This window comes from Serinus canaria, chromosome 1, assembly GCF_022539315.1.
Source record: "Serinus canaria isolate serCan28SL12 chromosome 1, serCan2020, whole genome shotgun sequence".
NCBI lineage: Eukaryota > Metazoa > Chordata > Aves > Passeriformes > Fringillidae > Serinus > Serinus canaria.
Window position 1 is genome coordinate 34,790,932 of NC_066313.1, and position 10,880 is coordinate 34,801,811.

The following is a 10,880-nucleotide window of genomic DNA, read 5'->3' on the forward strand; positions in this document are numbered from 1 at the left end:
ATCCTGTTAAAAAGCACACTGGCCTACTATGACACATTTTGATCTCAATACTCTAATACACTTTTCTGTTTGAGCTTGTACGTGCCTTGATTTCCATCAGCCTGGAGTTGCACTAGAGCCTGCTGAGCCAGGAACTTGCTGGGGACCTGGATGTGATGCTGAAGAGTGATTACAGTTTTCTGTGAAAAAGTAGTTCTACAGAACTAGGAAACCTTCCCTTCATTCATCCACAAAACTTGGAGACTGAAGAAACAAAAATTATTTTACTTGGCTTCTTCCTCAGCCTACACAAGTGCAAGATTCCCCTGTTATTATCACATCCCAACTATGAAAAAAGTTTCATTTTTTCTTTTCCACAGACAAAGGCATACACCACCTACCCTGCACCATTCTAGATTAAGAGGAAGTTTCAGGGAAGTTCAAACATTATTTCTTGTTGTCCACTCAGCTATGCAATTTTTCCTTTTGGATTTAAGCTTCATTGGAGGGCTGGCTTCCTTTTTTTCTTTTAAGGATAAAAGGTGTTCAAAGATAAATAAAAATACAAAAATCTTCTTAGAAAAAAACTGTCAAGCTGGCCAAAGTCCAATTAGATAGAGAGCCATTTGCTGCCCTTCCTTGAATCCAGAGAAACTATACTAAAATGGAGAGATTTTCTCTGGAAAGACACAAATGTCATTTAGTCATCAGACTTCATTTTGTTTAGTGCTCATCTCTGTTCTGTATGATCCCTCCCTGGCTGCTCACTCAAATTATCCAGTGGAGCAGCTTATCCAGTGGAGCAGGAAGAGTATTAAAATTCTGGGGTTTTCTATGTCCCCCAATCCCTGCCAGCTCAGAAAACCTCTCTGCACACAGGCAAAATAAAAGCCAAATACAAAGCACACATCTGTCAACTCTCAGGAAAAATCAGTTTTCCCTGTTGCTATTCTTGTGTCCTCCTTGGACACTAATTTCTAAATTAAGTAGCCACTACATAAAATTAAAACGAGCTCTAAGAGCTCCAGAAAACAATCGGCTTAAGTGATATTGCTTATAGAGTGAATGGTATAGTGCTAGGAACCCAGAATATCTGGGATCTCTCTTGGCTCTGTCTAGATCAACTCTGTGAGCTTGCACATGTCCCTATTCATTCTGGTGATAGCACTCCCACACTATTTAGTCAGCAAACCTTCTAACAAAGTCCTATCCCATGACAAATTTGCACAGGGTCCAGTCCAGCAGAGTTACATCTCTTCAATATGTTGGCAATCACCTCTGAAAAAATTAGACATCTGCTTTCAAAGCACCTGAGTCAGACTTCGACTTTTTTTGCTCCTGATGATGAGGGAGTGGGAGAACTAAGGCACTTTTTTAACAGTGGCATAAAGGAGTGGAAGACTGGGCTGAAACAAGGAGATGAGATCCTAGCAGGTTCCTCACAGGAGGAATACTCCAAGCAAGCTCCAGTGCACTGTCATATCTCCCACACAGTAGGCATGACATGGAATGAAAGAAGGCATAAAAAGCAGGGAAGAATGCATGAATACCAAAAAGTCTGACCAGAGCCTCTCACATTGAATGCATGAGATTTCTCAAGTGTCAGTGCAGTCAGTGGGCTGCACATCACCAGATGCTGTCAAACTGGGGCTATTGTTTTCATGAGCTTAGGCCAGTGTAAATAGATTGAATGTGTGCCATTGTCTCTCTCCACAAGCTGAGGCCCTGACCTGACCAGACCAGACCAGAAAAAGAGCTGTAAGGAGAATGTAACCCTCAAAGAATTAATTTATTCCATTGATTTAAATGCATTACATAGGCACATCTTTGCACACATATGAGGCCAGATTCCTCACTTTCCCAAATGGTAAATGCAGTAGCTGCAATTATATAAAGCAAGAATAACTGGAAATCAGAAGAACTCAACTGCTCAATTTAGAGTTGTATTTATTTTTGCTGACTTCCTGGAAAGCAAAGCAACTCTTGACAGACTACGGTCTCTGGGCATTGATGTTATATGAATAGGAGGGGAGTGTGGGCCAATCAGTGGGCAGTCTGTGGCTGCCATCTGGTGGGTAAATGAAAAAATTACATAAGGAAAATACATCTCTCGATCATGTTTTTTAAAACTGCATTTTTAAAAAATATATGTGTATTATCAGTTTCTTTTATTTAGGGGTTAGTAACATTGGGGGTTAGTTACATTTAGGGGTTAGTACGAGATATTCCAAGTGTCATTATTTACATATGCAAGTTGTCAGGAGTTAAATTCTCCTATTTTACCTTTTGCTTCCAGAAATCATCAATTATTGAGTTCTCCCTCCCAATCCCTCATGTAACTTATGCTCTGAAGTTAGCTCTAAAAAGACTTGCTATAAAAAGCTCTAAAAAGTAGTTGCATATAGAAGAGCAAAGGATTCTCATATGGTCCTCATCCTTTATCTAGCAGAACACCAGCTCTGCAGGCACATCCCTAGATACTATAGAATCTAAACAGTATTGTCAGACAATAGCAGATGGTGTTGATTGGTTGTGGTGTCCAGGAGGCCAAGAGCACCAGAAGAGGAGAAGATAGACACATTGTGAGGAAATCTAATGACTGAGGTTTAATATAGGATGCAGTTCTATAAAACTCAGGATGAAATTCTATAAAACTTATGTAGGATAGATTGCTCGCTTTCACTTTCCCATCAAAACCCTTTCATTTTAGGGCTATTCTATTTACGTTTTCAATATAGCATTCATTCTCCCCAGTTTCCCTATTTCTATACTTTCTTTTCAATAACTTTTTCTTGTTCCAACAGAAGAATAATTTGCCATTGGAAACATTTCTTTTTAACCTCCTTCTGTAGGACTGTCTGAAGGATTCACCCTGGGGTTCAAAATGTAGAACACAATTTCTCCAAGGAATCAGTGAAATGTTGTAAGTCTGATTGTCTTTTTTTAAACTCTTCAGGTGAGGGAGAAATGCTTACACATTTTGATAAAATACTCTTGAAAAGCCTTCAGTCAAATATGTAGGCTACAGTGCCATATTTCACAGGCATCCCTACATATGCATAGCACTGATCCCACCTGAGGATGCAGGTGTGCCCCTATAACACAAATAATACAGCACATGAAATCTCACATATGTTCCACATAGGAAAACTAATGTAATCTTATTCCAATGATCACATTTATAGAATGGGATGCTAAATGTACCAAACCTTCACAGATCCTTCTCAGCACCCAGAAATATCCAGGAAGTTCTCATCAACTTGCACATTTTTAGTAGTCTTTCAGCAACAAAACCCAAAGTCTCAATCAATTTCATTAACCATCATCAGCTTCTGACATGACATACTGAACTGATCACCATGTGTACCTACGGCCATACATCTTTTCACTTCAGTCTTCCATGGAGGTGCAGGAAATGTGCTTGGTTTGCATTTCTCATATCTGTGAAGAGATCTTTTTTCATGATAATGATATTCAGCAACTAAAACAGACTAAGACATGAATGGGACCTGATCTCTAGTGCCTGCCATTCACAAAGAAAGAAACAAAAAGATCGACATGGCAGGTCTCCTCAGAGTCACTGTTTTCATTTACTTCATACTTGCAGGTTCAGAGGTAGATTTAATTTTAACTGAACCAGAAAGGTATAGGAATTATTATGTTATCTCTTAACAAGACAAGAAAAAGTATTTACAACTGAAGTAAGTAATCTTGTAGTGAGTGAGGGATGGAGTGGACCCCATAGAAACAATTACATTCACCCTGAAAGCTGCCAGAATCTCATTTCAGTCAATTTAGTTTAATGCTTGTTTCAAGCTCTACTGGATGCATTTTCAACATTAAAAGGCTCAGCAGAAGAGGGTTTTCCTTACACTGCTGTGTAGGACAGCCAACGTGACTGAATTCTTAAAGTGAATTTCTTTCTTCAAACAATATCAAATTCACTGAACATGGAAAAACAGATGTTAGCACTTCCTTTTCACATGGAGTTTCAGAGAACTGATGACTTCTCTTTAGAGGTCAGGGCAGGAGAATGAATTTTTCCCCTTACACTGCAGGACTTTCACAAGAGTTTTTTTAAAGAGTTGTTTATTTCTTGACTTGCCTTTCTTCAGCTTCTGTCTTTAATGTGAACTCTGTCCTTTGCTCACATTTTTTTTCTACAGCTGCATACCGTTTTATTGCTCTCCCAATTGCTTTTTTTATCAGGAGGTTGAGTGCACTTCAATTTGTCCTTCGCATGGTGATCAAAAAAAGTTCAGGAGTCTGACTTGTGTATCATTCCAATTTCATGCCAGTGCAGTTTCTTTTTAAAAATACTAGTGAGTAAAACTGCTGTGGTTCAGGCCAACACTACAGATTTGTATGCAGTACTGAAAATCATTGAAGTATTTAGGTGTTTGTTTGGGGGACAGTTCCCAGGCCACTGGCATATCCCTCACGGAAAGACATTGCTTGAAATATGCAGACAAATGGAGGTGAGAAAAATTCTCCCCAGTTTTTACTGACAGTGGAAATTATGATATAGTAAGTAGAATTTTGTCTAGTAGCCTTTCATTTTTCTACATGCACACAGTGAATGACTATCTTTGTCAAAACAATTTGCCTTTGCAATAGCAGCAGTTGCCCATACAAAGAATTAGTTAACTCATCATCTAAAAGAACAATGTAGACATTAGGGATACTACAGTCTAGATTCAGGATATTGTAGTCCTGTGGCCAGGACACAGGGCTGAGAAATCAGAGAACTTTGTGTCTACTACAATGACCTCAGATAAGTTAGAAAGACTTTGCACTTCAGACTCTGTAAGGATTAAAAGAAGTATAGTGCATAAAGTTTTTCAAACAATCCAGGAAAAATGGTTCTAAGGCCAAGAGTTCTAATTTCTCTGTAGAATAAAAGGAATAAAAATAAATAAAGGAGCATGAAACCTTAAACCACTGAATTATCCCAAGTAGGACAAAAATTGAAATAGACCCTATAAACTTCTTGAGCACGTACTTATTTCTTACATCTGGCCACAAAAATTCCACTGAGAATTATTAGCCTCTCATTTCTGAGAAAGTAAAATTCACAACAGGAAACTGTTAAAAAAATAAGCTTCATATTTTGCATTACGATGTAATCACACAACAAACACAAATGTCCATAACAGCAGTGCCTATTTTTAACTTGTTTTTAAAAGTTGAAGTCACTATGTCTTGCTCACCAACAGAATTGAAATGGTTTCCTTTTTCTGTCCACATATAATAAATCTCTTCCAGCTGCAATAGAAAATCTTAAAGAATAATCAGCTAGAAGCAGACAAATAGCCAAAATGCATATAACAGTGATAATCACAGCAACAAAACTATTCTGTAAAATTCCAAGAATACATGCTGGCTAACTGTGGCTCACCGTCAGCAAGGAGGGTTATTTAACAAGCACTACAATTTAAGTCTGTGCAAATAAGCAGAAGCAGAAAAACCAGGAAAAAAACCTATTTTCTTTTGCTCCTGTAGCATGAAAAAGCTAGAGTATTTGTAGGCTTCAGAGCATTCCAGTGCAGCTTTGAGGAAAGCAAAAATGGTCAGGATGCTCATCTTAAGGCAGCTGCAATATGACTAAACTGCAGTTTATTGATTTCTCAGAGAGGCACATATTTTGATATTAGCTATGCTCTAACATCTGAGAGAATTTCCATACATACATTATTCTGCTTCATCCTCCTTTTTTCCACATTGGCACCTCAGTCTTCAGCACAAGAACAACAAGAAAATGTACTTGCTGTACTTCTAGTATGGGAAAGATCAGTGTCCTGGGAAGGCAAAAGCTGAGCACAGACACAGTAGAATTTATGTATATTTCTGTAAAAACTTGTTCTGGAGCTGTAAAATGATTCAAGGCAATTCAGCCATGATGGAGTTAACTCTGCAGTAGCAACAGGCCATTTCTGTTCTCATGGTGCCATTAACACAGGGCACCTTGAGCTGATTTAACATTCTGAGGCTAGAAATGGGGCAGATAATACCTGAATCATGTTTTGTCACATATGAAGCTTGTCTGACTTGTCCGTATATCAAATCAACACCAAAATTCAGCAGTAAAGGGAAGTTGATAGCAACAAATACTCTTCTGTGCCATAGTGATGAAACCTAAAGAATTCATTCAAAAGCAGTCCAGTAAGTACAACAACTTGAAGAGAACTGAGTTGTGAAGCCAAGAGCAGTAGTAACAGTAAAAGGTCTTCATTCAATATGAAAAGCTCTAAATCAGCATGGCACCTTCCCTTGGCTTTATGTCCCTGCACCTTGCATCACTGGGACTCCTGTTACAACTGATTACAAATGTGAATTTCTTCCCCTCTTTCTGTGTGTGGCACAGATCCTTATGGGCCTTTACCCTAGCTCACAGTACCTTCATCTTCCTCCTTTCACAGTCCACTACCCCAAAATGTTGCACTATTTGAAACACCAAACTCCCTTCTGCAAATAGATGGATATTTACTTCTATGACCTCTGTAGAAGTTAGGGTTCCAGCATTTCATTAGGAAGCCCCAGAAGACTGGGAGCACAAATATTTCAGATATAGTAACAAGTATCACCATTCAAGACAGAAGGGATTCAACAAAAGAGGGCAAATTCATTACCCTTTCCTTTAGGTTGTAAAAACTGATTCCCTTGGAGACCTTTAAGAGCTGGGAGAGGAGGAAAGAGGATACAAAAGGAACCCAGAGGAAGAAAGGAGGACAAAATTAGTGAGACATTACAGTAGAAAAGCAGCCCTGCTCTGCTGCTTTTTTTGATAGTCACAGCAGAAGGAATCTTACCACAATAAATACTCCACAGATCTCCAGGCTCGTACCATAGGGTCAAGGTACAAACCCAACACAGCAGGTAATAAAGGTGACTACTACTACTTGAATTCAAGTCAAGGAGGTAAGAGAAATAAGGACAGAATTTTTAGTAGGGTCTGTTTTGATAGGACAAAAGGAAATGATTTTAAACTGAACAAGGGTAGATTTAGATTAGATATAAGGAAGAATTTCTTTATAATGAGGATGGTAAAACACTGGAACAGGTTGCTTAAGAAAGGTTGTGGATCTTCCATGCCTGAATAGATTAAAGACAGGTTGGAAAGTGCTCTGAGCAACCTGGTCTAGTTGAAGATGTCACTGCCCATATCAGAGGGGGTTGGATGAGGTGGATTTCAAAGTTCTCCTCCAATCCAGACTATTCTGTGAACCTATGATTCTAGGATTACTTAGTGTTTTAAGTAGCCACAGAAGCAGCATTCTGATTTTATACAGAGACCTATAGGGAGAAAAATATTAAACAAGCTTACATTTTCTTTCAAGTACACAGCCACATGTTGCACCTTGCAGAATGAGATGTTTCAGAAGCACTGTAGTGACTTGTGAAAATCAAAAGCAGCATGGTTTCTAGCACCTTCAAAGCTTTATCTATGTACTTTCTAATGCAAATAGAATGAGAAGAGTATATAGTATGGGAAAGGAAAACATGAGTTATAAATCTACTTATTATTTGCATGCCCTATGTGAATAAAAAGTGTGAAACTAATATTTTGAATTGTTTGAAAATATGAAGCTAGAATAAAGTGTAAGAAAAGGTTCACTTCATGCTCTTCTATTGACATTTTACAACAATATATGCAATTTATTTAACTCATGAAGTATATAACAATAGCTTCTATCCAAACCACTTGAATTTTAATTAGTAATTGTTCCTACAGCCTAATAGAGACTTGAAACTCATTAATTTGGGGTTTTGGGGGTTTGTTTGTTTTGGGGGGTTTTTAATTTTTTTGGGGGGGTATTTTTGGGAGGGGGGGTTAGTTTTTGGCTTTTTTGTTGTTTTGGAGGGGTTTAGTTGTTTGGTTTTTTTTAAGGAAATGATTGCAGAACTCCTGGGAAAGAGGCAATTGTTTTTATTTCACTATTTGTTCCTCAAATTTTTAACAGAGAAACAAACAGAGAAACACAGACTTCAACATTTACAAAGTAGTCTCCATATTAATTTACAAGCAACTCTCTCTTAAAAATACAGAGTCACACGAAAATATTAGAAGGGACCCCAGAAGGTCAGTTCAGACCAACTCCTGCTCAAAACAGAGCTATGATCCAAGTTAGATCAGGTGGCACAGGGCTTTGTTCAGGTGTTTGGAGAAGTTCCAAAATTTTTTATGCTACATCTTTGGGCAGCCTGTTTGAGTGCTCCCATGCTGAAGGCCCTGTAATCGTGAAACTTCTAGCTGTGTAAAGAAGTCTTGACCCATTTCTCAGCTTTATAGAGCAATCAGTAGCAGGTGACCCCCATGATATCTCCTTGCTGGCCTCCTCTTGAGCCCTGACATAATTCCACAGCAGAACTCCACGCATTTAAGCATCTTTGTTTCATCCGCTCTCTCTCACAGTTAAAACTGTTACAAAGACTGGCAGCTACAAGCAAATACACCTTTATTTGGCAAGCTATAAAGGCTGGCCTCAGACACCCCGGTAGTGTTACCTCCACTTTAAACTGGCTCTTCCTCCAGCAGGTTGTAAATGACACAGCCACTTCCACCTTCTTTGTTTTCTGCCCTAAACAAAAGAATTTGGAATCTCCTAACTCAATCATCTGTCAAAATAGCTGCGTGACTCAGAGTAATGAAAGGCTGCTGAAAAAACCATCACTGAGATGACTTGTCCCAACCCTTTCCTAAATCCCAAATCTGAGTAAACTCAGAGCATACATTTAGTAGGTATATGAAGAACCCTCCCCACAAATATTTCCAAGTGTTATGTGCAGTAAATTACTGTGACAACATTTTCACATGCTGAAGGGCTAGCAAGGAATAGTTATTTGGTAAGAATATAAAAGGAAAGTAACACAGAAGTTGTACTTACTGTATCTGTGTGATGAGGTGAACAACACCTCACATTCAAGTAGGCTCCTTAACACCTTCAAGTAAAGATTCTACCATTGGTTGCAACTGGTCCTAAAGAAAACTGTGTCAATATAAAAAAAAGTGTATAATCCCAGCCAAAACATTGCCTAAAATTTGCATCACAAATCCCAGTTTGTTTCTTCAGACAGATGTATTGAAGCACAAAAAATTTCATCCATTCCTTGAATCTCAAAGATAAGAAAAAATATTTCTAGTGCTTTCATTTGTAGAAGATTTTTCACAGAAACAGGACAAACATTAACTTTTCCTAATTTTGGTTTAGTGAAATGTCTTTGCCTACAAAGTGACCTATATGATCCTGTACAGAACAAGCATAACATTTATCACAATTGCCATTTACTCTTGAATATATTTTTTTCTATGACCTTTGGCTGCTGCTATTGTATATTCAAAGTCCATAATGTGCTGCCCAAGCTGCAGGCACACTTAAAAAACCATATATAAAACATGTCAAAGCAATAATTCAGAACTTCTAAGTGGTGTGGGCAGGTCAGTTAATTTAAGAGTACTAAACAACACCAAACTTTCAACAATATTCTCATGTCAAATTTCCTCACTGCTTCTTTCCATCTTGTTTCACTTGAAAAAGTGTGGCCATAAACCACTGGGATTGATTAAATCCCTCTGGAATATTAATCAAGAGTTAAGGTATGTTTTTGTTCAGTGCCTAGTCCCATGGTGCTTCATTAACCTAATTTCCAAGTACTTCAAAAACCAATTCACTGATCCAGGGGCTCTCCCAAAGATGCCTTATGCCCAAAGGTGCCTTGGCCAAATTAATCTTTCTAAGAATACCAGAAGACATGTTCATTTTTCATCTTACTTAACACTGCCTTGGTTTCATCATCCATAGGTGAATAGTGAAGGAGTAACAAATACAGGCACAATGCACAGGTACAAGATGGGGAAGGGACGTAAACTGCAGGGCAGAAGTAAAACCTTCCACCCTGTGCATTTCCAAATTTATGTTCTCTATATAGTACAGGGGAAATCTGGGGATTCCAGAATGGTTTATAGAACTGTCAATAAGCTGATGGCAACTTGTCATGCATCTGAGTTTGACCTGACAATGTGACAGAGTACCCTGCTCAGAGTATCATAAGCAGAGCCTCTGAACAGCAGGGTCAGACTGTGTACAATAATATAAAGTAGGAGACAGGACCAATATCACAAATATAGCTTTTTTTTTTTTTCTGGCTGGTGATTTGCAGAGTTTTTTTGTCTCTTAGAAAATTTCAAAGTTGTATTGTTGGTGTATTGCTTTTTGAAGGCAACACTCCTGCTTTCCACAGTACCCCTCTAGTGTTCTTGTATCAAGATTTCCTGGCAGGATAGGTTCTGCAGATGAGGCAAGACAAAGTCCAAGGTCTGGAATTCATCCTAGGTTCAGGTTTTTTTCTGCATCAGCAAGTAGCATGGCTCAATAGGAGCAGTCCTGTAGAGTGCACAGTCCTTGTAGTCCCCCTTGTGCTGCTGCTGAGTACATACTGCCTGTACTGTATGTGGACATAGGTGCAACACAACTTCAGACTTCTTAAACAGCTGTGTTTAACAACTTAACACTTCTTAACAGCTGTGTTAAACATTAGCTGTCTCCCTAGCAGGCATCCAAGAAAGGGTTCTGAGGATGAAAATCCATGCAGAGCTGGTGAGGTCACCTCTGCAGGCAAAGTTCCAGTCTGTTCACAGGCCCAAAGGTATACTCTCATCCCAAATGGGATGACTGAACTGAATGAAGAGGTTTTTCCAAAATCATATAGTGGTAATTTTAAGAGGTGAAAAAAAGCCACCAGCAAAATCAAAAGTAGACAAAGTTTCAGCCTTGTCCTCAAACTGGCAGCAGGGTTCACCCACTGTCTTTGGGGCTGTGCCTCCCTAAAATGGAAGGAAACACAGGGCATGGAGATACATGGTAATCAACCCACCTTCACAGGAGCACATATCTCTCTGAAGA